We start from the raw sequence: 25,429 nt of genomic DNA, 5'->3' as shown, positions 1-25,429 counted from the left end.
ATTCTGATCTTTAATTACTGCCTAGCATTCAGCAAGGAGTCCAATAAAGGAGAATAGCAGCAGTAGAGTTGGGATTATAGGAAAGCTTCAGTACTCCTCTGCTGATATTCCTATTCTGGGAAAAATAGGAACAGCACACTTGAAGATCCAGCTTTTTCAATCTAGCACTTTCCTCAATGCCTGAATTCATTTAAAAAGGAAAAAAAAAAGAAGCAAAAATCCAGCAAAAAATATTTTCGTCTATTCCTTATTCATGTATTGTAAATATTTAAACTAATTGTTTCTGGGAGGAGCATAGACAAATCAATCCTTGAGAACATGCTGTGTCTGATTTTGCCACGAACATTTCCAAGTGCTGATGGAGTGCAGAAATTCTGAGTTTTTTTGATGTGTGCACCTCATTCACAGAAGGAATGAAGTCATTAGGGTTTTTTATGACCCCAAAATTCTCCTTAGTTTAACAACAATTATCTCAGGCGGTGAGAAAAATTAGTTGTTTTAGTAAGGACAAAATAACAAGCTCGAGAAGAGGTGGCTAGGTATGTGGAAAGATGTCTGAGGAAAAAAAAGAAAAGAGGGTGCTCGCACTCAAAATTGTGCAGTTCCCAGAGGCGAGTACCCAAGATACCCCAGAGGAGTCTGGAAAAAAAAAGACCGGGCTTTTGAAGCAAGCAGCACCTTGTATAAAGGCCTGCATAATGTTGTCTGTTTCTTCCGAGTAATTAATCATAGAATCATAGAGTTTCAGTTCAACCCTGAGGATGGGCTTTGGTTCAGCAAAGATGCTAAGCTTTTTCTCCGGGAACAACGATCAGAAAGCACTTGTTTGGCAAAGGAGTGTTTTGCCTCAGGGTGTTGTGGTGCTGGGTGGGTACAGGGGGCATGGGCTGTTCCAGTCCTCCCTGGCTGCGGGCTCTTGAGTGGTTTCAGCTTTACTGCTGCGGGTTGTTTCCTTCCTCTCTATCAGTCATGAGGTGGCACTCTTCTACCAGAAGAGATAGCTTACAAAGATTTTGAAGCCTGCATCTATATAAACCGAGAAAAAAAAGAAACAATCCCAGAAAAATATTGTTAAGAGGTTATTGCGAAAGTAACTTTTGAAATGTCTGGGCGGGCGGGCAGATGAGACACCCCAGGTTGCTGTGTGTTTGCGGCAGGAGTGTAATATCTGAAGGAGATGATTCCTTCCTGAACTCTCTTTGAGCTAGAGGGTAGTAGCTTGCTAGATTTTCTTCTGACTCCCATAGAGATTTGAGGCATTTCTGTACAGCAGCTGCAGATTATATTCTTCTTCATGACAAGCACAATTACACAGTCTCGCAGCTTTTATTACTGCTGCCAGACCACTGCTAATTTGGAGCACTTCATTGGTATATGCTCTGTACAATGAGCGCTTGGCTAAAACTGGAAATCCTTTACTCTCACGATATCCTGCTTCTCAGAGAATAAACTAGATCAGGCTCCCAGTTTCAGAGGTAAACAGGGGAAAAAAAAAAACACCCCAGGCATTTCCGGCTAAAGAGATCTGTCTCTAACATTGCATATGAGTGTTTAACATGAGGTTCTAAAAAATGTATGCCATAGCAAATGGAAAGCACGGCGCCAGATTCTAGTCTCAGTCAGCAGCAGTTCAAACCAGGAGCATCTTCCACCAGGATATAGCTATTCCAGACTGTGGACCTGACTCAGATCTCCACAGTTTTACACTTTCATGGGATTCTTGCTAAGTCCCAAGCAATGTAGCAGATGTCTGCTTGTGAGGCAGCATCCTCTGGCTCCTGCTGTGTTCCTAAGGCATGTTTAACCTCCAGGATGGGAAAGAGAAATAAAACTTGGCTTGCTCTCTGTGAAAGCTTGCTGATCCCTTCTCTCCTTCGTGCTTGCAGTGAAGCAGGCTTGGGTAGTAGGGGGCTCAGGAATGGCTTCAAAGCTAGCTGTACTTCCTTCAAACAGTGTTAATCACAATGCCGGGGAGGAATAAGAGTTCGGAGACAAGGCAGGTTGAAGAAGGGCATGTGAGTTTGGGAGGAGTTCAAGAAAGCATCAGGAAAACACCGAATCCAACCAGCTCTGTGCCATGCAGTGAGCCCTTCTCTCTCCTCCCACCATGACATAAGTTTTCCCTGACTGCCAAATGAAATAAACTGTCACTGCCTTCACTTCGTACTTACTCCAGGCAGAGATGTTTTTAACCAGAGAGATAAAAGAAGCACAAACTCTGCACAAGGCATTTTATTATCTAACTAAACCCAGGAGGTGTTCCTGGGACAGGTGACAGATTGATAGGGCTACCTTGGCTTCTTCCCCATGCTTCTCCTTGAAGTACAGCTGAGGACCTGGGCCCTGATGTGAGTAAGTGTTCATCACACCCCCCGAGGCTGAACTCCTGCCTGGCTAATCTGAGATCAGCGGGGACAGAGCTGTCTCAAAGAATGAAGACTCACTCTTTTTAATCGCACATTTCTAAAGAGAAATGGGAGAATAAACTGTGATCACTTATTCCCAGCATGGGAATGAGCACTGGAACTGAATTGAAAAATGTTGCTGCACCCCAAAAAGCCCAAACCCTGACATTAAACATTGTTTTAAGAGCAACTACAGAAGTGGCAAGTGCTGGGTCCTATGTGCATGGAGCATTACCTGCTGATACTCATTTGGTACAACCCAGCTTCTTTGCTTCTTGTGTTTCCTATCAATTTTAAAATTACATTTTATTCTGATTTTGCTGGAAATTGAGGTCAATGCAAATACAACAATACAAGCACAGAATGTATTATGCCAATAAGTTTGCACCGGAATCTAGAAGCTCAGCAGGGAACAAATTATTAAGGCTCAGAAAGGACAGTATTAGTAATGTTTGGCTCTTGTTTCCCGTGACCTTTTATCTGAAAGTCTCAAAGGAAGGGAAATATCATTATTGTTGTTTTACCAATGGGGAAATTGAGGCAGAGAACAGTGACTTGTCCTGAGGCCTTATTGAAGGTGTGTAGCAAAGAAATGTTACTGTGGTGAGGATGCATACATTTTGATAGTCATTTGGGGGCATGCTGGCTATCTGCTGTCATTTGATGTGAGCCAGGAGGATATTTTGGCCTAAAGCACTGAGGCAGTTTTCATGGAGAGCTAATTTTTGAAATAGCATTTTTTTTCAGATCCTGTTATTTCGACACAAGGCAAGGTTCCGCTTGTTACCAGAGTCTCAGCAGAGCTCAAAATCTTTCCTAAGATCATTGCTCTCCTTTGCTTTAAGCAGAGCAGGGTATGGATGACAAAGCTGGAGAGCTTGTTTTGGGAACAGAAGGCGGATGAGATGGGTCACGTTATGGAACGCAAATGTGTTTTCCTGGAGTCACAGTTGTGCTTCCTCAGCCTTTTCCTGTTCTCTGCGCAGTGGAGCTCTCCCCCTCTTTTAATCACAAATGAAAAATTTCTACTTTGAGAATAATGGAGATTTTGCCTGCGGGTGCTGTGATAACATGAGGCTGTGGCACGTGCACAGGCGCGCACACACGTACAGATATGCAGAGATGTATGGCGATATCGAGGTCAGTGATTTTGTGTTTCTCCTATACCCAAAATAGCAAATCCTTGATGTGTAAGCCTTGGAAATCCTCAGTCTCTTCAAATGCTTAATGAGATAGGTTGATTATCATCAATTGAAAATTAGTTCTGTCATACGAGGGGAGGAGAAGAGAATTTAACTGTCAGAAGTGGGAAGACAATTAGCAGACTTCAGAGAGGCACTGGGACAGTTAAGAAGTTGTTACAAGAAAATAACTAGGAAATGATGGATAGATCAGGCTGTTATAAGCATATGATTAACCTGAACAACAAATTACCACAAAATACTGAGGTATGATGGGATTAAATCAGACAACACAGTGAGCGAAGTTCTGTTGCACAATCACAGCATGGAAATATTTGGGGTTAAAATTTTTGGAAAAGTTTAAGGGCATTTCCTCCCTCTCCCCCCCCACCAAAAACATTTGTAGTGCAGAAAGCTTCACTTGATTTCTAATTTGGGAAAATGCTGTACCAAAACTCATAATTCTTTTTCTGCACAGTTTACCGGGGTAGTATTACACATTTTGGCAGCAGGAAAACTCTGTAATAAATGATAGCTCTTTCAGCCTGTTGGCAGTATACAGTCCAGCCATCAGTCTTGTAAATGTTCCCATAACCATTGAAAAGTTGAAATAATTTGGAACTGAGGCTTAACACATTATTAATCACAGAGCAAAGGGTTTGCTCTGATTTCACCAGGCGTACTAACGGAAAAAAACCTATGATCCTCTCAGATGCCAGCACAGGGATAAAAGCGCAGCTAATCATATGCTGCTCCCATGATTGAATACAGGCTTCAAGCCCAGTATTTCAGGGAGCATTCCTCAAAGTTTGGTCAAGTATGAAGGCTTTCATTTAACAAATCCCTTTGTGAACTTGGACAGGTTGTTTGTGTGTCGATGTGTGTGGAGGAGGAGGAAGGAAGGAGAAGCCAATTAATATTTCATTCACCTTCCTGACTGATAATGAGAAAGAGAAATATGATATTTTCCCCTGGTGAACTGACTGTTCTAGCTGTGATGTGTGCCTTTTGGGCTAACCAATGATCCCATTTCTACGGGCTGTAAACTAGCCAGCTGATGAGTCCAAAGCCAATGACAGGGTGATGGCCCAATCCAAGGTTCCGAGAAGTCAAAAATACCTTCTTCTGTGTTTCTTGGCTTCTGGAGGGGAGCAGCTTAAGTCTGAATGGTAGTGAGCTGCAAAAGTCTCTGTTGGAATGGGGTTGCTCTTCAGGACCCCTTACCTTTGGGGAATTTCTCCAGTTCTTTTTCTGACTGCTGATTCACATTAATGTTTGTGAATCCAAGTGTGGGAATACAAATGGAGTTTCAACAAAAGAACTCATCCAAAGGAAATCAGCCAAAGGTAATGAGGATGTCGTGAGTTGGGTTATTCATATCTAAAAGGTATAATTCATCTTCATGAACTCTGCAATACCTAGCAACAATACCACAACAGCTTTCCACTACATATGATGCCACATTCAAGCCAGCTCAGGCTGGCCTGCTGCTGTTTGGGTTATTGTTGTACCTTGAACTGAATTGCTGTGAACAAATATCTCAAAAGAGGGAGCACAATCAGAGCCCTGACACTGCAAAACTCCTGAATAATGCTGTAGCTTGCGGCTCTGTTGCTAACAGGAGAAAGATGGAGATTAAGATGGCAGCTGCAGAACAAAATTCACTTTGCAGCCTTTTTACACTGTCATATTTAAGAGAGAAAGCCGCAAGTATAACTGATGAGGTATGATGCTTTAGAGGAGGACAGTCTGGATTTGCAAGAAGTTTTGAATGTCATTTTCCCACAAGCACTTCCATCTCCCTTCGTAAGCTAATTTTAAAAGTTAATGGACTAGATCCTTCGATGTGTTAGTGATACATTGTACTGCCTCGGTGGTGTGAAAGACCACTAAAGGCAGTCTCCTCCTGTTGCTGGAGGTTTTCCCCTGACCCAGGGAACTGCTGGGCAATACGGGTCAGGCAGAAGGGATCTTCCATGAGTCCTGATATGTCTGGAGCAAAAGCTTCTGGGAAAGAAGTAGGATGAGAGGAGTAACCGTACACCCCAGTTTTGAGTGATGACTGCCTTGGGGCTCTAGGCTGAAAGCAAAAATAATTTTACAAGTTACCTATAAAACAAACAGACCCAAGATTAGAAGAGCACTGAAAGACTCTGAGAGGTGTTTTGCCTTGCCGTGGCTTCTCCACGCAATCAGCAGGTGTGGGCCTCTGCCACTTTTGACTGCATACTTGGAAGAAGGCTTGAAAAACAATGAGGGATAAATGATTCCCTGCAATTCATTTCCTCAGGTGTGTCTGAGAAAACAACCAGTTCCCCCCCTTTTTTTTTTTTTTTTGCATGACTTACACCTACTGGCATGTGGCTGGGGTCGGTGCAGGCTCTGCTGAGCTTGGCATCAGCCGCTCTGGGACCTGAGGGGGGATGCTGACCCAGCGGGGCACCGACACATCCACTGGGCAGTCAAAGGGGAGCCTAAACTAAAGGCTAGTGCCCTGGGTTGCACCATCTACACAAATCCTGCAACGCACCCACTTACTAACTCCACGTTTACGTGATCCGAACTAGGGGGTTTGGAAAATTTGTGTAGATACCCTGGGAAACCACAGGGTGCAGCAGAAATGGTGTCCATTAAAACAGCACCAACTGTGATAATGTTTACCAAAAGGAAGAGGAGGCTGGTGGGGGGCAGTAACAACTTTAGCTGGCCAGTTTTAATCTCCTGTTTTAAGTCAGTTTGACTCCAAGCCAGGGAGAGATGCTGACAGAGGGACTGACTGCACGGAGAGAGGTCTGAGCCCTGCTCTCTGTTTGCCTCACCCTTCTGATGAGAATGCAAGCCCACAGTAAACCAACATGAACGCGGCATCTAAAAAAGGAAACAGAAGTGAATAGGCAATCAGACTGGTCACTGTTACAACTTGGTGCCATCATATAGCAATAGTTTAAACTTCCTGCAGCTTAATTCTGTCATCATCCAAGAGCCTACACAGGCTTCCTGCTCTTCGGATTCAGACTAGATGTTTTCCACACAAGAGCTTAAGGTTATTGTTGCCATATTTCAGTTGGAGGAACGATTTCCTTGGAATTAGTCTGAAACTAAAGATGTGGACATGTCTTAAGCACAGCTGATGATTCTCCTCCATTTCAGGTAAATGGACTGACTTGGTCCTTCATCTCCTACCTGGGCAATGCAGTTTAGCAGGGCATAAAACCATGGGTCCGATCCATGCCGAATGCCGAAGCACTTCCAGAAGCACATCTTACTTGTCATTACATCTCTACAGCAAGAATAAGAATCATGTGCTTATTTTCAAGGTTCTCATTACCTGAGACCTCAATAACTGTGGACTGTTTCTGTTTTGGGTAAGAACGGTCAAAATGGAACTTTTCAGTTTTTACAGAGGCAAGATACTGAAGAATAAACTCCAATGACAGTTAAAACTCAGTAGTTTTCATCTGAAATTCCAGACAGGCATTTTTGACCTTGTCTTTTTAATACAAACAGGGATTGGCATGGATCAAAGATAAAAAAGAGCCAGCCATTGCATCCGACACAAATTTTTCCTGATGCAGGGAGGCTATGGACCTCTTCTGATACATTTTAGTTGTGCTGTATAAAGTCTTTAAGACACTGCAGCAGGATGGATCTGTCTGAGATGGGACAAAAAGGAGCTCCCTGTGTAGACAGTAATGAGACCAAGAGAGAACACTTCTTCCTGGGAAAAGCATCACTTAGAAAAGGAGTCTTGTTTCCTGCTGCAGTCAGGAAGGGGCTGTGGGAAAGGATACACTGAGAAATGTGAAGTAGAGAGCTGCAACTTGAGTGGTCAAGAGCACCTTTTCTTTCTCCCCAGACAGCGCAGGGGACAAGAAGAAAGGGTGGGTCTGAATTTTCCTTTTCTGTTCCTATTGTGCCAAGCGTGAGGAAGCAGAGGGTCAATCGGCTGAGCCACCCATGAGCAGAGTGGATGGCTCAGTGGGACAAGACCTCAGGGGCCATGACCACCTAAGCAGGTGGGGCTGAGGGCTGATTCTTTGTTTTGCATTAGGCTTTGATACTCTAGAGGGGACAAATTCTCTAGACTAACCCAAAGACTAGGCTAACCCACTTCCATGCTGCACTTCCCCGAAGGACTGCAATGCAGGAGCAGCACAGATCCAGGATGCGCAGCAGCAGCATCCAGGCTTAGCAAAAATGCTGTAGGATGGAAAACTGAAGCTGTGGAGAAGTGGGTGACATAGGAGCAGGCATGCCCCTTCTGCCTGTTAGGTTAGTATAACTTCACAATGTGTCACAGAGAACTTGAGAAAGATGGTTTGATTCCAGAAAATGTTAGTCCTAAATCTCAGTGTTTTATGGCAACATGGAGAGGCATAACTCTCAGGGTGTACCTGTTGGTTGCCAGCATCAGAACACAACCTAGAATGCGAATAACAATAGCTAGAGAAGTTTTGAACTGTAGCTCGCATGAATGTGAGCTACAAGAGCAGAGCAAGTTTCCCATGTTCAGGAAGGATGTGTGTGCATTTTGTGTGTCCTAAGCCCTTCGGGTCCTGGTCTTGGTAACACTCCTGCTACTGATTGTACAATTCAGCACTTGAGGTGATCAGCTCAGGTAAATCTGAGTTGAATGTAAATCTGGCCTCTATGTGGCAGATCTGCCTTAAGGGGAGGACAGTGGGGAAGATGAGAAAACTTTCTTTATTTTTTCCTTTTGTCTGTTCTTTTCTCTTTCTCTCCTTGTCAGAGAATGACAGATGTCTGTATGTCAAACTGACACACCATCAGGTATAATCTTGAGCTGAATGAAGGCTGTAATTTGATTAAGGGGCTCTGACAGGTTTCGAAACAATGGCAGTGTTTTAAGACTGAACCTGAAGGATTTAATTCATTAATAGTGGAGGTGCTGCATAATACAGTTTTCATAAACCTTTTCTACTGTAGCAGCTGGAACGTCCCTCTGTCTGCTCATCCTGCTGAATTCAGAGGGACTGAATAGAGCTGAAAGATCTTGTGAAAGGGGCAGCTAATGAAGTGAAACTTCAGGGAGGCTGGGTTCAGCAAATGAAGACCTGCAGTGATTTGACAGCTGCTGAGAGGTCTGTGTGGAAAAGAAGCTGAAACTCTCACAAAACACAGAATTGGTTTGAGATTAATTTCTCAGTTCTCAGTTCAGATCAGTGTCACAAAATTAATAGACTGGTGTCACTTGACAAAGTCCGTACTTACACATGGGGGCTGGTATAAAACTAGTTAAAACTCATTAAAGTTGATTAAAGTCCACAATGCACAGATACAAAGCTTGAGGTGAAAAGCTGTAGGTCAGAATTGAACAGATTTTTTTTTTCACTTGAGCTTTCTCAGAAAGTAGTCCAAAATTTTTCTCCCATGTCCCATATGAGGGCCTTAGTAGCAGGGTGGGAATCAGACATGTGGGTCGGACCTAACAGCTCTTAGCTTTAATGGATCAGGTTCATTTGGACTCTGGTTTGCAGATAGGTAAGTGGGATGGCCTTATGGGTTCGTATACTACCCTTCATCTTTTATGTTTTGGCTAGAAGACTTTGGATGTATGCAAGCTAGTTAAAATAACCGAGCATTTTTCTGTTCATCCAGCACCATAATGGACACTCTGAGGCAAGGTCTCCAGTTTCTTTCTGATGGATCCAGGGTTAGATCGTTGGGCTGGCAGGGGGACATGGGCTTCACTTCTTGGGAGAGAGACAAAAGACTACAATAAATAAAGATGTCTCCTGGCCCTGGAGAGAAGGAAGACCTAATCCTCTGTTAAAGTAAGGGAATCTCTTCTTCATTCCTGAGAATCTACTTCAGTAGCACCCACGCAATGTTCCTTGTATTGGAAACTTAATAACTTCACTTGAAAATCATGCCTTTTTGATGGCAGTGGAAATAACATGACTTTTAAACAAGTAGAGGAGACTGTCATTGAAGCCGAGCCAGTTCTGTGGGAGTCAGATGATTAAGGTAGATATGATGTAGGAGGGAAGAAATACTATCATTTGGAAAAAATACTGTATTTTGAACAGGTTTAATGTTCTCTTCCAGGAAAGTGGGGTTGTTATTATTAAGTGCATTACCAACATTAGATGCAGGGCTTGATTCTCTGTTGATGTGCCTTCTCTGTAATTGTTCACATCCATGCAAATTGCCTATAAAATGAGTCTAAGTTGTTACAGAGTTGTACAGTTGAAGTCTAGGGGAACTTTGTGTTCGCTTTTTCAGATGTAGAAACAAAGAGGCAGAGGGTGAGGTAAGAGGGAATTTGGGTCTCATCTGGGTCATGCCAGTGTCTGCCAGTCTGTCTGTAGTGCAGCAGCCCAGGGATCTATTTTCTGATGTGTTCATAAGGTCTGTTTCATTGTTGTTGGCCTGACCTGAGTCCTAGCTCAAGGCTGTGCAATGCTGTTCCCATTTTTACAGCGGGGCAATGCTGCTCCGGCATGGATAACTTGCCCCTTCCAGGGCATTGAGTTGTGCTGGGGGTTTCAAACTGGCCTCTGAGGCTGCAGCCCAGCAGCCTTAGATAGGCTGTTTTCTTGGTGTGTGCAAACAGCTCCTTAACTTATGCCTTGGCTTAAGGCATGTGCTCAGCCCAAAGCTGGTACCACTGCAGGCAGTCGAGTGACCTGAGAGCAGCTGGAGGGCAGAGGCAGCAGTGCTGGGAGAGGGTGGCTCTGCATGTGAGCTGGGCACCGGCTGATGCTGAAAGGTCTAGTCTTGCTCTGAAGCAGGTTTCACCTCTGAAGCTTCAGGCCCTCTGCTCCTCTCTTCGCTGCCCACTGAAGATGTCTTGCTTTTGGAGCATGGCTTCTTCACTGGGTCTGTTCCTGGTTTCTCTCTGGGTGGGACCAACCCAAAGCCAAATGAAGATAAAAGACACGGATCCGAGCATTTTCACTCCCCCACATCTTATTCCAATGTGGATACAATGAGCATTGTGCACAATTTGGGAGTTCAAATTTAGAGCTTGAAGTATTCATATTTAGGCTTGAAGTATTGCTCACATGGTACATATTTTCCCCCATTTTAATGGTCCTGCATCAGTTACTCTAACATGAGAAAGGGGGGAGGAAGCAGAAAATCTGCACTGAAAACCGAATAAGTACAACATCTGAGGTAGATTTAGTGTAATATCTTATGGTTTGGATGCAATAAAATCTCAGCGCAGTGATTATGCAAATGTAATAAACCCTGGTGACGATGCAGTTAGACTTGACTTGAAGTGACAGGAGTCTTTCTGATGATTTCAGCGAACTCAGGGTGTACACACACGCTGGCAACTGCTTCATCTTAGGGTCTCAGCATTTTAACATAAACAGGTGCCCTCTGGGTAGCAGCCCATAGCAATACCTTTCAAAACACTGTGTTTTACTATCAAAATGGGTTTGTGCTGCAAACAAACTTCTCCACAAGCAAATTTCCTTCTCTTCTCCTTGAAAAACTTGTACAACTTTCAAACTGGCAAAAAAATGAGATAAAACATAATCTGCCTTCAAATACTTTATGCCAGGTTGTAGAAAGCATCTGTTTCTTAGCACAATTATTGGTTTCTGACTTTGCAGCGGAGGAGTTAATTGGCCCTGGCTATAACCAGAATGACAACTGACTGCTGTATAACTCAGCCTCTGGGCCCGCAAGATGTTCTATGTTAGCAAGTATATATTGATTTGTATCAATTCCTCTACTTTACTCTAGCCTTTCTTCCCACATGCGTAACACCACATCCATAGAACGAGTTAGAGGACCCTGTTACTCATTTGTTACTTTGCCTGGGGTTTGAGTGACCATGTATATTTTAGTGACCTCTGCCCAGACACTTTCCCTGGTATTTATTGCACTCATAAACTCAGGGTTTTTTAAAAATCTGTGGTTCAAAATTCATTGAGGAGATTACCTTTCTTCCTTGGCAGATTATGACTCTTTTCAGGGTCCCTTTAGCACCAGGCCTTCAGACTCATGATAATGAAAGTTCAAGATTTTCCAGTCTGGAGAACAGAAGGGTACTACACCAGTAGTTTTTACAAGATTTTCTAGACTGAGATTACTGTAATTACACGACATATATGGAAAATACAGTTGCTGTATATTATTGCCACCTGCTTGGAATACTCTCTTTATATCAGCATGGCTTCATCATTCAGTTGTAGTGTGATGCCACGGGATCTCATGATAAAGACATTATAACACATGTTATAAATGCCAATATGGATTTATGAGACAACCTGCATTTTTTTTTGCTTTCACTGTACCAATTCTACACTGAGTGCTAATCTTCTGCCAGTACAGCTGTTCCTGCGCAGTGCTATTTTCTTCTTCTTTTGTTCAAACAACCTACAGGTATGTTATGTATTTTGTCCATTTAAGCCAGTTATGTCCATCCTCAAATTAAATATTTAATTCCTTTAAAATTGATTTTTCCATATCTTTTCAAGTCCTACATAGCTGGAATGGTGGAGATAAGGCACTCTGTACTGTACTGGGCTGTTTTTACCTGGAACGTAGCTGGCTGAAGTTTACTGCTCTCCCAGTGGCCAGTGATAGCTCTGTGCTAGCTTTTTTTGGGAAATGAAGGTGGAGGGTGCTACTCAAGGACACGCTCCAGCTGTCCGATGACTGCCTGGACCTGCAGGGGTCCCTCAGGTGTGATACTCCCTGCATCCCTGCAGGACAATACACATTTTTTTTTCTGTCCTCACATCCTCACAGGTACCTGGGCGGAAACACAATGTGCTGCTGAGGGTCCGGGCTGTGACAAGGGAGCAAAGTGTCTGGCTGCCTGACAGAGAAGGTACCCATAAAAACTGGGTAGCGTTGCTCTCAGTATCTGTTGAATAGATTGCTGAGAGGCAAACCAGAGCTGGAAAGCTTGGCTTGAAGAGTATGACAGTTTGAGCCTCTATTCTCAATTTGGGACTGATGCATTCTGGATTGCTCAGCTCCCCAGGCTCCCTTCCCTCAGGTCCCAAGCCATCAGCGTTTGTTGGACCACAGTGTGGCAAGCAAACAGCTGTCCTGAGGTGTCTTGGCACCAATGCGCTGCACAATCTTTCTCACATTTCCATCACACTCTCAAAGCAGTGGTCCATATATGGCACAAAGAGCATTGGATATTTATTATTTTTTTTTCAGATGTTGCTTTTTGTTCTGTCTTCATTTTTCCAAAGTTTGTGGGCTCTGAGGTAAGCTCAGCAAAAGCAATTGCTGAGATGGTAGAAAAAACAACTCATACCAGAAACCAGTTTAGCTGAGCAGCTCTCTCACATTCTCAGGGACACACACCATGACTTAACTTCAATATTTTGTATGTATTTTCATCCAGCTGTTTTATACAAACACACACGTATGTGTGTATACATATATACACACACACACTTTACCCATACTAATGGGTGAGATGTGGTATTGCCATAGTAAGTTAAACACATCACTCCTAGCCTATGCCTAAATGCCTCTCAAGTGCCTCTACTTTGTTGCAGTTCCTCATACCAGTCTTCCTCAGTCACACAAATTCCCTTTCATCTCAGTGCAAATCAGCCTGTAATTTCTCACCTCTAGCTTGGCTGCTGATATTGCATCACTGGAAATTTACATTACTGTTTTGGCCCCCAGAAGATGAATGCGGTCATTTTCTGCTCCCTCCACAGGGGTTTCTATGTCACAGCGGAGCACCAAATAAAGCTGGAAAACAAAACTGGCTGAAGAACATGGGAATGGGAGACTCCCAGCACCAACCTATCATGCCCTGGCTGTTCTGCAGTCCTTAAGTGGAAGATGCTGTATGAGTTGCTGGATAGAAATTGCAATGATTATTTATTGTTTTCTGTGCATTTTATGTTGGTTGGTTTGTAGACATCAGTAAAACTTGGCTGCTGCCTTTTCAGCATCACAGGTTCGGCTATTGGGCTCCTCAGAAGACTATTTTGAATTATTGAGATTGTGTGCCTATTGGGGCCTCCTAAAAAGAAGTGAGAATATAAATAAATGAGGAGGAGGGGAGCATGGCAATGCTAGAACAATCCAGACCTCAAATTCTAAACAGGGTTTTGTGCTCAAGAAATCTCCTTGCTTCTGAAGGGAGAAGCGATTTTTTTTTAATATGGAAAAAAATTCCAGGGGAACTCCTGGAGATATTTTAACTTTTTTGCTCTGAGTGTTCTTCTGGTCTGCTTGACGTGATATTTACATAGCATAATGAAGAGTTTTGAGAGAGATCTGATCCCTGTCTTCACTGCTATGAAGAGGATCAGCCTTGAGATCTGTGTGCGTTTACTAGAGTCTCTAGCTCTCTGCTCTAGTTCTGTTATCTTTTAAATGAAATCATTAGCACATATTTGTAATGGACCTGCTATACCTGGTGTAATTGGCTCTCGATTATTTTCTTTGTAACAGATTATGCACTAAACCACATATGACAGATGGAAAGCCTGGTAGGAGGCGCTGAATTGAGTACATAAGAAGGGGAGGTACAATAAGGTGTATTTTCATGGACTGAGCATTTTTGTACACAGGAGTGTTTGTATTTGCTGTGAACAGTTTGTATGATGAAATAGTCAAGATTTGTTGGGGCTGTCTTTGTGGAACGGCTTGTTCCATCCATACGCAGAAGTAAGAGTGGTTGTGGAGAACAGAACGACTGCAGGACTGCTGCGATAAAGTATGCCTGAGGGAAACACATCGTGCCTGATACCACTGTTCCTCCCATAGGTATGCAGTCTCCTCAAATCTTGTGAAGTCCCCTTTTAATAGACAAAAGTTCCAGTATGGGTACTTTATCTAGATTATAAACATTTATCTGCTTCTAATCTTCCATTTGCCTTTTAATTAGAGTCTTAATTGCTTCTTCTCTGAGGCCATTAGGGAGTTACAGGCATTGCACAGCTCAATTTATTCCTTTAGGGTCCTAATTCAAAGGCCACCAGAGACTGAGACCTACTCCATGGGTCTGGGAGAGCTTCGGATCAGGCGCAAAGTTGTATATTAAACATTTGATACACATTGGTAGAGGGTGTTTCTGGACTGGATTTCTATCACTGATGGCTTTTGAATACTTAAAGAGTATTTTATATCCCTTTGGAGGGTAAAGGAAGGCAGATGTAGCAAGGTTAGGATTCATGTTTTGTGTCTTAAACCCTTGTCTTGACTAATTTAACAGGGTTTTAAAACCCTGTTGTAGTTGTGTTCAAGCCCTGAGGGAAGAGTCTTAAAGAGGAGTTTAAACATATTTATAGAAGCAGCTGGAACATGGACAGGCAACTTTCATTTGACTGTTTCTAATTCATCTTTAAGTTGAAAAATGAGTATTGGGTCTATTTTGAAATATTTGTCTTTTGAAAGGACTCAGATCTTTACCTCATTATTCCTTGCTACAGGAAATAAAAAAACCCAAACCAATTTAATTGTAAAATCGGAAAGGGGAACAGAGCAGTTGTTCTCCAGGGGTATAGCTGGAGGAGGCCAGTTGTGAAAGGTGGGCTTGTGCTCATTCTGCACTAGCTGCTGTGATGCTTCCCTTGAGCTGATGCCAACCCCTCTCTCCTGGTGCTGGCTCCCCGTCCTGTCCTGCCTCACACTGCAGATCACGTTGGAAGTGCTGTGAGTGACCACTTTACTGTGTGGTCTTGACACACAACTGTAATGGTACTTATGGCTTGTATTTCTAAAATGAATACTCTGCAAAAATGGTCTGGAAAGGCTTGAGTTGCTGTAGTAGGGCCAGATCAATCACTTGCAAAGCACCGAATTTTGATTAGCCAGGCACTGCAAACCATGGGGCTATTGTGTTGTGAAGGCAGCTGCTGGTCTCTGCCTTCCCAGGAGAGTCTGCCCTTGACTCATGGTAGAAGAAGGGCATTTTTCTCAATGGCAAAGATAAACCTCCTCCACTTCACAGCTGTGTAGATGTGGCTACTGCCTTTGAAGCAGATTTTTGGTCGGACAAGAATCCTTGACTGACTCCAGACCTTTGGCTTTGGACTCTTCTACGCTTTGTCACAGCATCCATCATGGCCCTGGTGGCAGTTAGAGACTCATTGCTGCACTGAAAAAGTAGCTCATTTGTTGTCTTCTCACTGTAAAACAAACTAATGGAAAAAGAACCTGAAAATTATGAAAGGGAGGGGGGATTTTCCTGTCCTGGAGATCTAAGTGTAATAAATTAATACTTCTCATGCAAGGGTGAAAAAAAATTGAACCTAATGGCTGGTTAAAAAAAAGTGTCAGCACAATTTAATTGGACTGTCTGAGTCATAAATCTTTTTTGTTGTGGTGGTGCCAGGCAGCTCTGCCATAGTCAGATTGATTTTTCTCCTTTAGTGGTAAGACCCTACTCTTCAGTTCGCATTAGTCTGCATCAGTCAGAAACGTGGAATAAAAGTTGTCAACCCTGATGTGCCTTAGGGCTCCCCCTAAAGGCAAATCTTAAAAATCCTGACTCTGTTGCTGGATATAAGGCTACCAGTTGTGGTAATGATGATGATGACAATGACGACGATAGTAACAATAATGATAATTGAGCAATTCCTTGTAGTTGGATTTTGTGTTGGCAGCTTGAATCACACAAAGACTGTCCAATGGAGAGAGAAGCAGGCAATCATAGCAGCTTTGGTTGCTCATCTCAACCTCCCTCACTGTCTAGAGGGGCAGAAAGATGCAAAAGAGGGTGGCTGCGGCCAGGGAAGTGGGAGAAAATCCAGAACAAGCAGGGAATGCTGCGAGTTCGTGCAATTTTTGGATCACTCTTCAAAGACTAGTTGTCTGATGGAGCACAGCCTTACTTGTTCAAGATTTCTTCTTCCATCAGATCTCCTGGAGCAAAGCTTGGTTGCATAGGCTGCCTGCCTGCCCACAGCAATGAACTCATGCTCCTTACCCAGTTCTGCCTCCCCTCTCTGAGGCACTGCTGTCTCCAGTGGTTCAGTGGTGGCCACAGAACAACTTTCAAGTATATAAAACACAATTTCTTAAGTGGTGACAAGGGAGAACAATGCAAGTTGTTAGCTTGGCTATTCATTTTTCACAGTCATTCAATTCTTCACAGCTATAAAATACTGGGAGGAGCTGGCTTTGAGTTTTATAATCATAGGCTGGAAGGGATCTATGGAGTCATCTGGCCCTACCCCCTGCACAAAGCACAGCCAAATAACTTCAGTTGCTCAGGGTTTACGCAGTCAAGTTATAGATATTTCCAGGGATGGTGATTCCCCTATCCCCCTGGGCCCCGGTTTCAGGGTCTTACCAGCTTTATGGTAAAAAAAAAGTTCTTCCTAGTGTCTGGTTAGAATTACCTGTGTTGTAACTTGCACATATTGTCTCTTGTTCTGTCACCCTGCCTCCATCTTCTCTGTAAACTCCCCTTAGGCAGGTTCACGTAACAATAGGATCCTCCTGCACTGTCTCTTCTCCAGGCTGAACAGTCCCAGCTCCCTCCTCCTCTCCTCGCATGTGTCCTGTGCTTCAGCCCCTGACCATCTTGGTGGCACTGCTGGATGTGCTCCAGTAAGTCCATGTCCGTCTTGTACTGGGGGGCCTTGAACTAGACACAGCACACGGGAGCTGGCCTCACAAGTGATGAATAGAGAGGAGCAGTCACTTGCCTCAAGCTGCTGGGTACACTTTTACTAGCACAGCCCAGGACGCAGCTGGCCTTATTCACCATAAGGATTTATTTTGGTGTACATCATTGACTTGTTTAATAGCTTGTGCTAAGAGCTGTAGTTTAATGAATTGCTTAGGACTGTGTTTGCAGAGATTTTTACTCATTTTACTCCAATGAATTAAGTGTGGGCAGCAACGTTCATTGTACGTGCGAACCGGAGCCCATTCATCTTCTCGGGAAGCCTGTACCTAAGGACAGAGATAGGCAGTGGTGCTTGCCAACTTCCTTCCTTGTCTTTTTCCTCTTTTATTCTCACTGTCGCTTTGGTGACATCAGGGACATGCTAGCCTTTTCCAACTCCGTTTAGCAACAGCTATGAATTCAATGACAAATCCCTAGGGCTTTGGCTAATAGCCTTGTCCAGTGCCATGAACTGTCCTGAAGCAGATGTCTTGGCTGCCCTTTCCCCTTCCCTTGCTATGATAGTGGCCTGCCTTCACACTGGCCTAACTGTAAGACACTGCCTTCCTCTGGTGCTCAGGGTGTGAGGTCAACTCCTGATCAGTTCTGTCTGGAGAAGCTATTTGTACAGTTCATGGCTTTGTAAAATTAAACTGCTGGGAGAAGCCTGGGAACCTACAACCTGGCATCCTTTGCAGGGCAGAAAATAACAGTAGAGTGTGTGCTCCCCTTCCCACTATTTATTTTTGAGAAGCTTGTGGAGCTGATCCAAATATTTCCTCCAAATTGGTTTTCTAAATAAAATTCTGTCATTCCTCAGAAATCTCAAACGGTTTTCTCTTAACCACTGAAAATTTGGTTTTGGTGATGTCTTTCATTTTTGCTTTGTTTTCATGTTTTGAATGCTTCTTTAAATCAAGTTTATTTATTGGCTAAATTGTAAGAATGGAATATCTCAAATTCAACAACCCTGTACTTATTGAAATCCTATTTTTTAAACAAAAGTTTTGTTTCATTCCACAGAAATCCCAACAAATGAAAATTGTCAAAACCAGGAAGAACCAGATGGTGAGACACCAGAAATAAACAGGTGGTGAGACTGGAACAGGTTACTGAGGGAAGTTGTGGCTGCCCCATCCCTGGAAGTGTTCAAGACCAGGCTGGATGGGGCTTCGAGCAGCCTGGTCTAGTGGGAGGTGTCCCTGCCCAGGGCAGGGGGTTGGAACCAGATGAACTTTAAGGTCCCTTCCAACCTGAACCATTCTATGATTCTATGATACGATTCTATGAACGGAAATCTTGGGAAGCATCATGTCTCATTTTTTCTCGAATTCTCTTGGGAATGGTGGGAATGAAGGAGAGAGAGTGAGCGAGCAAGAGCACAAGGCTGATCACGCAAGCTCTTTGTGCCTTTCTCATATGTTGTCACATCAGCTGCCTCACTGCTCCTGGATGATCCTCCCTCTTTTCCTCTCTTCTGCCAATAAAACAGGTTTGGAGAAGCAAGGAGTTGAGTACAACCAGAAAAATGAGGTGTGGGTTGCTTGGCAGTTATACAGGTTGTCACACGAGGAAATGTTTTTATATCAAAATCAACTTTGTAATAATAAACCGTAGATGTTCAGCATCATTTACTGGCACATTAGCACCTAACATTAAATGACTTATTAAATTAATCTGACTGTTGTAAGCTGAGAGCACGCTGCATTGGAACACAGCTATTTGGTAGCATATTCTGGGGTTGAAGCTCTGGATTGTCCTCCTCACTTAGTGGAAAAAGCACGCCAGCTTCTCTCCAGGCGTGCAGCACAGATTAATGCTGCTATGAGCTGCAGGCAGGAGTGCTGAGAAATGTTTGGCTACCCAGTACAAGCAGTCCATGCGCGTAGGCTGCAATTGGTGCCTACGCTGTTGCTCGGACTCTGGCTCAGACTCACCAGGGTGGTGGTAGTTGGCTCCTCTTCAGTGACACAAGCGAGCAGCTCTGAACCCCCTTTGGCTACAAGGAGCTCAGCTGCTTTGTAGCGTCAGGGCAGTGAAGAAGAGGTAAAGAATGTCAGCAAGTCAGAACTTGTGTTTGATTTTCCTCGAAATGCCGTGATTGAGACCACTGGGACCATTGCAATTCTTTGCGATTTGTTTTTGCTGGAACCCTTTGAGGACTTTTTTGTACTGGCCTTGGGAAACCGAAAAGCTATGCCATAACTGGAGTTTAGTGCTGGCAGCAGCTTTCTAGGACAGAAAGCATATATTTGTAAGTCTTCTTTGTCTGTTTCATGTACTTTATGTAGCCAGTGGGGTTAGCTGCAGTCCAAAGCCTTGTCTTTTTAAACTATCAAACTTTGCTTTTGAATTTCTGATTTACTTAACAGCTTTGATTGCTTGTTCTTCAATGTTTTATGTCACTTTTGACTTTACAGTTACTGCTCTATTCAGTTTTGTGAAAACTTTCCGTTGAAGGTGAATAATCCGTTTACTTACATTCATTAGAAACAGATGTAAATATTTGTAACTTTACAGAGACCTTACCGTTATCAAGGAGTGTAATGTAATGTGTTTATCCTTCATTACAATTCAGTGAGACAGAACAGGAGGAAACAGCTGGACGTAAATAAGCACCAAGGGGAGAAGTGAAAAGATATTTTAGAACTATGGGTGAGAACAGAGTTTGCCAAAAATATTTCCCATGGTTTTGAACTGCAGGCTAGTTAGGTATGCTTCATATCTGGAGATCAAACACAAGTGAACAAGGTAATCAACATGAAAGAATCAGTTCATTTCTGCAAAAATTCCAGGTGTGAGACACTGCCCTGACTGAAATCAGTGTGTGCCTGGGATTTCATCGCAGGTGCTCAGCAGCCTTTGTCTCCAGGTTGGTAACAACCTCGGATGACCAAAAGTGAAAGTCCAAAATTAGAAATGATAGCTATATTTTTCCTTTTTTCCAAATCAGCTGTTTCAGTGCTGACCCTTCATTTATGCCGTTGCAAGAGCAAGCGGACAAACTGAGCATGCTCAGGTTAACAGCTGTTGTCTTGAAAAATGCTCAGAAATGTAAAAGGCACTTCGTTGTCCTGAAGCATTTCTCTGGAGGGCTCAGAAATCATGTCTCCGCTTTGCAAGCAGGTGAAAAATATTCAGTGAGCTAATTCTGCCTGGGGAATCCTTTGACCTGGCTAAGGCTGCTGTGCCCTTTGCAGAGAATCATCCCTTTGGTTTTGCAAAGTGGCGATCTTTGTCATGGAGACTGTGTGGGCACAGGGGACACAAGCACTGCTCCATGCAGCTCAGCCTCTACTTTCTTGGTCCCTCCAGTAGTGCACAGTCATTCCTCTGTGCTTGAGCTGGGTCTGGAGACCCAAGTACTCTGCAGTAACAGCTTTGCAGATGCTTCGCTTCTGTGCTAAAACTGCTGGAAAACACAGTTGCTCGAAGCTAATGCTGGAGGAAGTGGTGTTTGTTAAGTGTCTGGCACCACAGGGTTTTAGCGGGAGTCTGCTGGTGGTGGCTGGGGAGGTCTGGGCTGATCCAGGAGGAGGGTGCCAGCACAGCTTCCCGCTGTGCCCTTCTGTTGGGGGAACAGCAGCAGGGCCAGGGTTAAAGCACAGCTTTGTGATCCTGTCATTTTTCCGGCCATGGAGACCATGAGCGCTGCCAGGGATAACATGTGTCGGCTCCCGAGTGAGAAAGAGTGGTGAGCGAAGACCATCCCTCTCTGCTTGCCACTGTGCTAGGAAAGGAGAAACGCTGAAAATGGAGGTCTATGGGAGTGTGTGAAGAACTAGAAATTGCTCTTTCTCTCTGCCCAGAATGACCTAATACAGTTTGCAAGGACATGATGTGCAAAATGTAGCTCTTCTTCTGCAAGTTTCATTTTGTGTTCAGACCGGAATTATTTAAGAATATCTGATTAGCTATAAGGAAGTGTTTTTTACTACAGAGGGGTCTCATACCTGCTTTTTAGGGATCTTACTTTTTAACACATGAGTTACTGCCTGATTCTGAATGTTGTATCTGAACATTTACGGGAGGGAGCAGCTGTAGTTGTGAAGAGCTGAGCAACTAATTGGTGAGAAAGGTATGAAAGAAGGACAATAAGCTATTATCAAACACTCAGTAACATGTTTGTATAGTACAGCACTGTTCAGAGAATGAAGCTGTTAAACAAAATGTGTAAACCCTTTTCCCTGCCTTCCCTAAAAGTGATATAGACTCTCTCACCAAAATTTTGGTTGAAATACTCATAATCAGCATATTTCTTATCTCATGAACTTTGCTCCTTGACTTCGTGCATACTGTTTCGACTATTCTGAAATTGCAATTGCCTTATTTAAGCCTTATAGTCTCCTTTAACAAACAGACTAATCTTTTCAACCTGTAGAGAAAGCTTCCTGAAAGAAACACCACAATAAAATCAGAGTGCCTTTCTTTGCCGGTATTCAGAACTCCATCTCATGACTGCAATCACTTGTGCTAACATCCCTAAATTTCTGTGTTAGAATTAGTAACGATGAAACATTTTGTTAGAATTAACAAAACGAAAATGTGAGAGAGGAACATAAGTGAAAGGTATTGCTGGTAAGGACTAGGGAAATGGGGATATATGAGAAGGTGAACCTAGATGTCTAAGTCTAGTACCTAGCATCAAGAGATGTTAAAACTCTTAAAACAGAAAGAAAGGGAAACTGAAGACTGGAGAGCCTTTGTATTCTGACCATTCCTGAAATTATGATGATCCAGCTTAGAGCAGAAGCCATTTATTCTTAACCCTGTTTAAATTGCATTTCAATCAATGTACGTTGGTCCCATCCCAGAGCCCAACAATCAAATCTACTTTCACCAGTTGCCTTGCAGAAACATTTGGGTGTGAGAAGTCCTGGTTCCTTTCTTCCTTTCATCTACATCCCCTTAAGAAGTAATTTGAGAGCATAAACATCTCTTCTTTGAAGAGCAGTAAAAAATTCTACTGAAAAACTGTAACCCGAGCAAGGCTTACTTGGAGAGAGAGCAAAGTCTGCTGAGATGTTTATAAAGGTTGGAACTGCTAATATACATATCAAAGGGAGGTATTTGTGAGGACTGGGCAAGGATAAGGGGTAAATATGGCAATTCATCTGGGAGAAATAAAAAAGACAATAAATCAGTCAGTCAAAGGGGCTGTAGTGAAGAGTGGGAACAGTTTTATACAATGTTTGTCTAGTCGATAGCATCATTTACTATATAAATAACCATCTATGTGAACATTTTATTGCTTTCCACACACATTTTCCACAGCTGGCAAGAGTGTTTGTTTACGTATCTATAAACCATTCTGCAAATACTGCTCTCAAGCTGCCCATATGTCAGAATTATAAACGTACCCTATTAGAAGTTTATTTGCAAAATTATCCATATGAAAATAAAGTTATCTGTCTAGCTTTGTTGCTTATTTTTTGACAGTTATATATATGTAGATCATTTTCTTTCCTCAGTACTGTTTCAATTTTTGTGTTTTTATTTTTAGGCAGAGGGGATTGCCAGAGTGTCATCTAGTGCACTCTACCGGCCAGATACAACTTCACCAAGTCTGAGGTTCTTGCTGGCTTAAGTAGGTTGAAATACTTCATATTTCTTTTCTGAGTTAGAAAATGCTGCTTTCTGTAGATTAATGCAGGTTTAGAGGAGGGATCTGAACCAGGCTGCTTATGATTCAGTAACAGCATTACCAACAAGGCTATGGGTTGTTCAGGATACTCCTCTTCATTTCTCTCCTTTTTTTTGTAAGTCCCTCTGTGTAAGTCTACACAGATAGATGCACACAGGTAGATGTGTTTTTGGAACCTTAAGGTGGACAGTATTATATATGTATAAAATGGTATCACCTGCTCAGTAAAACTTAAGAATGATATCGATAATTACTAAAAATAATAGCAAGTTTTTATACTAGCATTTTCCACTTTGTTACATCTCATTAAAGGGATAAGTGTTGTCAGAGTGGGGAAGTTCTGAAAATAAAGGATTGCTTTCACCAGTCAAACTCGGGAGTGGCTTTTCTGATGAATAACATAAGCTGATGATCTCAATCTGGTTTTGACCCATGAGCAACGATACTGAATGATCATATTGCTATAGCTGAGGTCGCAGTTTCTTAGCTTTAGCTTTAATGTTTTTATATCTCATGTCTTTAACCAATGTTGGCAGGTATGATGGGTAGTGTGTTACTTGCTCTCCAGGGCTGGAGATCAACACATGAGCAAGTTCTTTTGCTGTTCTCGCTCTGCATTGGGTGTAAGAAGGAAAAGTGGATATATGATGTCCTAAATTTTCTTTCAGTGTTTACCAGGATGTAACCAGAAAATATATGTAAATTAAGAAAACAAAAATGTCTAGTTTTGGTAGAAAGTTGTCCTGATAACACCTTCAACAAAAATAACCCAATACACGTGGGCAAAACCCAGAACAAGTGGCTACTTCCACACAAGCATGTTTTAGAAATTTTGCTGGTAATTACAACATCGGTCTTTCCTGATGCCATAATTAAGTGGCATTTTTTGATGTTCTGCCCTCATATCTCATGCAGCTGTGTGCTAGAGAGCCGACCCAAACTAAACAACATGGAGCAGCTTAAAATAGTAAATGTAGCTACCTATTCATAACACCTTAATCCTGGATGGCTTCAGCAGGTTTTCAAGCCACTGCATCCAGCTTCTGTGTTTATATGGACTCTTCTAGCATTTTAACTTAGAGTTTGGCAGTTCGAGCAGTCTGAGAGGTAGCCCCCTCCGGTGAAGGCTGATAGCGGCTCTGTGGAAGGTGTGGGCAGTATCAAAGCAGCAAAGGAGAGCCCAGGGAGCTGTGGGAGTGTGCAGGGGTGAAGATGAGGTAAGGGAAGGAGGTTTAAACAATAAAGAGTGACGAGGCTTAAGACAACAAAGCTACGTTTGATGCACTGCAGAAGTATACTGTCTTTTGATCTTACCGGTATTTTCAGTGAGATGTTTTTTTATACTTCTACCACTTGCCAATCATTTTTCTGGAAAACATGGTGTTCAGTAAACCTGAAAATATCCACCGCTCTTTGGGATGTCAAGTTCATTTAGTTGCAATGCAGAAATTTCAAAATAGTTTCAGCTAACAAACAGCAATTTCCTCATCGTCTCACCCGAAGGTGATGCAGATGTTTGAAACCTCTGTGCCTACTGCATGTATCAGAAGCACTAAACATTTCATCTTGATTTCTCTTCAGTACCACCTACTTCCTGGAAAATCTGGAAGCCTTGCGTTTACGGCTTCAAATTCTCTGCCAAGTTGCTTTCAATTTTTTTTTCTCCATTTTTGTCTCACACGTTTATTATATGGTGACAAATGCAGTTTTCTTCTGACACCACATAATAGATGTGTGAAACACACACACATGTTCTAGTAAGAGACTGCTCTTTATTTCCTGGCTCCAGTTGCAAAACATGAGTCAGGGTTAGAAAGGTTGTACCTCTGTCAGAGATATGTAATCCGCATCCTCAAGTTTTCCTAGATTTTGCTACAATAGTGGAGAAAAATGGCAAATCTGGTTCTTCTGTTTCTATACTCAGTGTTTCCTCTCCCCAAACAGATCTTTGCTTCATTTTGTGATTATTCCCTTGTATTGATTATATTTACTCACTTCAGAGACTGATGCTGTCATTAACAGGAAAAAAAAATCCCTCCGGCTCCTAAAACAAGTATACCAGCATTCTGACTGACGGAGGTACAGCAGTTTTAGAGAAAGCATCCTCCTACTATTCTGTTTTTAATGCAAAGAAGAAACATGACTAGTCCATTTGCTGTGAATTCCGAGCACTATTTTCTCTGCGTCAAGCGATATCTGACGTTCTGCTGTATAATTGCAGGTAATGACCAAACAGCCTCTTAACAAGACTCTGGTGACATAACTTGCCTTATTTATATATACCAGCTTTCAGTGTTCTGTACACTTCTGCAGTGTGTAGGGGGCCTCAGTGCAATACAAAATCAGATAGATCTTTTGTGAATTAAAGTGGAACAAGCCCCACGTTACAAATTAAAACAAAACCGAGCAAACGAGCAAGCAAAAAGAGAAAACTGAACACATTATCTCTTCCTACTGGATCCAAACAGGCTAGGAATTTCACGTGTAAGGCAGTTATTCTGCAGTTACCCATGTGTGACTGGAAGCAGCAGGAACTATGGTGCTTCCACATTAATCATAAACAAAGTTTTGTATTGATTTTTTTTTCTAAATAATTTCATCCCACATGGTCCTAGTGGTT

The 25,429-nt window shown here is 42.7% G+C and overlaps 1 protein-coding gene across 1 annotated transcript in view; it reads right to left on the bottom strand.

Moving 5' to 3' along the window:
• Window positions 1-25,429, bottom strand: part of KCNJ6 (potassium inwardly rectifying channel subfamily J member 6) — a 43,037-nt gene that overhangs the window by 14,891 nt on the left and 2,717 nt on the right. The gene's annotated exons all lie outside the window — the stretch shown is intronic.

This window comes from Rissa tridactyla, chromosome 1 (assembly GCF_028500815.1).
Source record: "Rissa tridactyla isolate bRisTri1 chromosome 1, bRisTri1.patW.cur.20221130, whole genome shotgun sequence".
Lineage (NCBI taxonomy): Eukaryota > Metazoa > Chordata > Aves > Charadriiformes > Laridae > Rissa > Rissa tridactyla.
The sequence above is the reverse complement of the archived record's forward strand: the minus strand, read 5'-3'. Positions and strand labels throughout refer to the sequence as shown.